Consider the following 3,873-nt stretch of genomic DNA (forward strand, 5'->3'; position numbering starts at 1 on the left):
TACAAACTATATTTTTGGTTAATGATAGTCTCACTGGGGAAAATATACAACTCATGCAAGAAACAAACACACATAGCATTAGATGCCTTGGTAGAAGGCTACGTTTAGTAGAGAGGACCATAATGCTAACCTTATGATTCCTTAATGTATACATCAAAGGATATTTATATAATCAATAGGATCTGACAGGTAATAGGATGTGTGAGACGCTTCATTTCCTGTTCCTTGTTTGGTTGTGGGCTTGGAACGAATTCACCCAGTCTATTTTCTATTCGATTCTAGATATATATATGCTCAGTATACATTAAGTCATCATAAGGGTACCAGGTATGGGTCAAGTCATAAGACACATAGTCAATGCACAGTTTTCTAGCACAAAACATACTTTCCAAATCAGAACTTTTGGTATACAAAACTAGAAACTTCCCAGAAAAGGGTTTAATCCATTCTATTAAACCAGTATAAACTTAAAGGACCTTAGGTGATTAACTCTATAATACTTTAGTTTATACACCTTGGTTATATATAATCAATACCTAATAGGTAGTTGGATGTGTGCTTTCCGCCTTACTTCCTGTTCCTTGTTTGGTTGTAGGCTTAGGGCAGATTCACCCAACTAACTTTCTATCCGATATTAGATGATATATATCCAGTATAAACTAAGTTATTATAAAAGTAATCACTGTGGTCACCATTTTATTATAAGAAATAAGGGTTTTCTTAAAGAATCTTTTCATTAAATATAAAGGAACCATTACAATTAACTCCATGAGTAACAAGTGAATACACCAGGGTTATATACAACAATGATCTAACAACCAATGGGATGTGTGCTATCCGCCTTACTTCCTGTTCCTCGTTTGGTTGTGGGCTTAGGGCAGATGCGCACAGTCGATTGTTTGTTTACTCTGAGTTTTATATAACTTGTATCCATTTAGTACTCATAGAAAGGATGGTAGAGTCATTTTTACTTATCTTTCATTAAAGTAGGAAATATAGGATTTTCTAGAGGAACATGCGAACTTTTCTAAATAGAACTTATAACTTACTACATTTTCAACAACATTTTACAACTTACTTACATCACTAAAATCTTATGAACTCACCAGCTTAATTGTTGATCAACTCTTTCAAATAACTTGTATTCTCAGGAGCCTAATAGACATGTACTCGTACTGGGAATTCAGAAGATGGAGCAGTATAGCTTTAAGTCTTGTTTTGTTATTTGCTTATGAATTCTATGTTTTGTGAACACACACATTGTAAACACTTTCTTTCTAATGATTGGTTGTTCATTACTTGCTTACTATAATGCATATCTTGTGATACTAAACATGACGTCCTCCATCCCACAACGTTTCCGCCGTTCCGGTTTTGGGGTGTGACACATGTGGACCTTCAGTGACGGATCTCCATATTTCTTCACCTTTTTCTTTGGCAATTAGAAATCTCTCCATTCTAACTTTCCAGTGATCATATTCTTCCACAACTAGTAATGGGGCACGTGTAAGGCCACCCACACTATTTGCGATTTCCATTGAAATCATTTGCTGAGAATTAGAAGCAGCCATTGAAGTTAAGATATCTTCAAGCTAAAGTGGTATATAGAAGAACTTTTATCCTTGACACAGAAATGGTTGAAACACCAAGGTAATTTCAAACCAACTATAATCTGATCTTTATGGATTCAAAGGTCAACCACTCAAGTTCTGATACCAATTGTGAGAACAAGATCTTACATATGCGCAGGGACAAGGTTTGAGAATTCAAACCTTGAGTGAATGCTTAAGATCAATGTCTGCTTGCTAATAAATGTTCAAGTCAAGTCTGGAAAGACCAGTGAAGTCTTAGATAATGTTTACAACAAATGATCAAGTCATTTAATAAGCAATGAGAATAACTGATCAAAGTAAAGCTAATAGATGAAGAACAAGAAGAATGTTTGAAGTAAACTTAAAGAGAATAACAAAAGTGAGTGAAAGATCCGTAGTTGACTTGTATTGAATGCTCCTATTTATAGGAGAGAATATTACAACGAATTAACCAAAGAGATTACATAAGACCGGACAAAAGACATTATTCTGACATTCTGAATGTCCAAATACAAATATAGACTTAGTCCTATGAAACATTACATCAATACAAGGACAAATACAATAAATGCACAAAAGACAAAATAGCTTCATTCCGGACATGAGGGTCAATTCCGGAATGTCTTCAGTCTTCACGTCTTCATACATGGTCCGGACGGATTCCGGACCACTTCTCCTCTTTGGAACATTCACTTCGGAATCAGTACTTAGGATTTGCTAGAGGTTCACTTTCATGTTCCAACAGGACTGAATCTCGCTGTCCATAGCCTCTTTCCATTTTGCAGACTCGGGGCCTGCCATGGCTTCCTTGTAGTTATAAGGTTCATCCAGATTTACCAGTGTGCTATCACTGATAAATGTATCACCTTCAGCTGTTATATGAAAACCATATAACACAGGTGGAACACTAACTCTACTGGAACATCTCAGATGTACGGATTCGTCAATTGACTCAACAAGAGTTTCCTCCTCAGGTTGATTGCTAGTGTTTGAGGTTCCTTCACCGCCTGACTCTTGAAGCTCTTCAAGGTCTATTTTCCTCCCACTGTTTCCTTGGCCTATGAGTTCTCTCTCTCGAAAGACTCCTCTCCTTGCAACGAAGACAACATTGTCACTCTGTCTGTAGAAGAGATATCCAAAGGAATTTTGTGGGTAGCCGATGAAAATACATCGCTCACTCTGAGGTTCGAGCTTGTCATGACTCTCGCGTCTCACAAAAGCCTCACAAACCCAAACTTTGATGTTTACTAATGAGGGAACCTTCCCTGTCCACATCTCGTGAGGTGTTTTGGAAACCTTTTTGGTAGGGACTAGATTAAGGATATGGGTGACAGTCTCTAAGGCATACCCCCAGAATGAGATAGGTAAGGAAGCTCGACTCATCATGGAACGAACCATGTATAGCAAGGTTCGGTTGCGCCTCTCATCCATACCATTAAGTTGTGGTGTCCTAGGTGGCGTCAACTGTGAAACAATTCTACATTCCTTAAGATAGTCTAGGAACTCAATACTAAGATACTCTCCTCCTCGATCGGATCACAACATCTTTATTTTCCTGCCCAATTGATTCTCCACTTCTTGCTTAAACTCCTTGAACTTTTCAAAAGTTTCCGACTTATGCTTGATTAAGTAAATATACCCATATCTACTATAATCATCAGTAAAAGTCACATAGAAGCAATTAGCACCCCTTGTGGCGGTTCTGAATGGTCCATACACATCAGTGTGTATGAGATCCAACAGACCTTCACCCCTTTCACAAGTACCATTGAAGGGTGAATTGGTTATCTTTCAAAGTAAACAAGATTTGAAAGTGTCATCTGACTTCAAGTCAAACGACTCCAAGACTCCATCCTTTTGGAGTTGGGATATGCGCTTCTTATTGACATGTCCAAGACGACAATGCCACAAGCACGCCCTGTCCAAATCATTGGACGAATCAATACTCAACACATTATTTCCTAATTTATCTACAACCATCATAGTTTCATATATACCATTGCAAGGTAATGCTTCAAAATAAAAAAAACACCATTATAATAAGCATAAATACCACCATTTTCATTATTAAAAGAAAAGGTAAAACCTTGTTTATACAAACTGTGAAAGGAAATAATATTTCTCGCCATATTAGTCGAGTAACAACAATTATTCAAATATAAATTTAAACCATTTCTAAGCAATAAATAATAAAATCCAATCTTGGTCACATGCAACACTTTCCTATTTCCCATGATTAAGTTTATCTTCCTGTGCTCGACATCCCTACTTCTTCTTAGTC

Source organism: Lactuca virosa, chromosome 7, assembly GCF_052849685.1.
Source record: "Lactuca virosa cultivar CGN04683 chromosome 7, Lactuca_virosa_CGN04683_v6, whole genome shotgun sequence".
In the NCBI taxonomy this organism is placed as follows: domain Eukaryota; kingdom Viridiplantae; phylum Streptophyta; class Magnoliopsida; order Asterales; family Asteraceae; genus Lactuca; species Lactuca virosa.